The following is a 558-nucleotide window of genomic DNA, read 5'->3' on the forward strand; positions in this document are numbered from 1 at the left end:
CACGCAGCTGCGCTGGAGGGCGGCGGGCTGCCAGTGGGTGGGGAATCTCGGTGATGGCGAACGTCCCCTCTGCCCATTGGCACCGAGAACGGGCTTTGGGCTTCAGCCACCCACAGCGGGGAAATCTGGGCTCCCACCCCCTGGTTCTCAGCAGGACAGAGCTCGGGGACCCCTGTCCTTTGTGCCCCAGTGCGCTGCCAGCCCCGGCCCCTTCCTGCAGCACCACCATCACCATGGGGCTGGGGGCAGGCTCGGGGTCACCCGGGTCTGCACAGGGCAGCACTGAGGAAGATTTAAGGCCAAGCAAGGCTGAACCCAGTGGGCAGCGTTACACCAACAAGCATGTCCTCCCCCAGCTGTCCTTGTCACCCTGAGCCAGGCAAAGCCCCAAGATGCCGGGGACGGGGTACACAGGAACATCCCACAGACACCATAAGGAGCCTGTGCTGGGGAGCGGGGAGCTGGGGACGTCACTGGCTGCCACCGCCCGGACTCTCACCCTCTGTCAGGGTCTTGAAATCCATGGAGAGGGCCAGCTCCTCAGCCAGCGGCGGGCGG

Source organism: Buceros rhinoceros, unplaced genomic scaffold (genome assembly GCF_000710305.1).
Source record: "Buceros rhinoceros silvestris isolate BGI_N320 unplaced genomic scaffold, ASM71030v1 scaffold32198, whole genome shotgun sequence".
NCBI lineage: Eukaryota > Metazoa > Chordata > Aves > Bucerotiformes > Bucerotidae > Buceros > Buceros rhinoceros.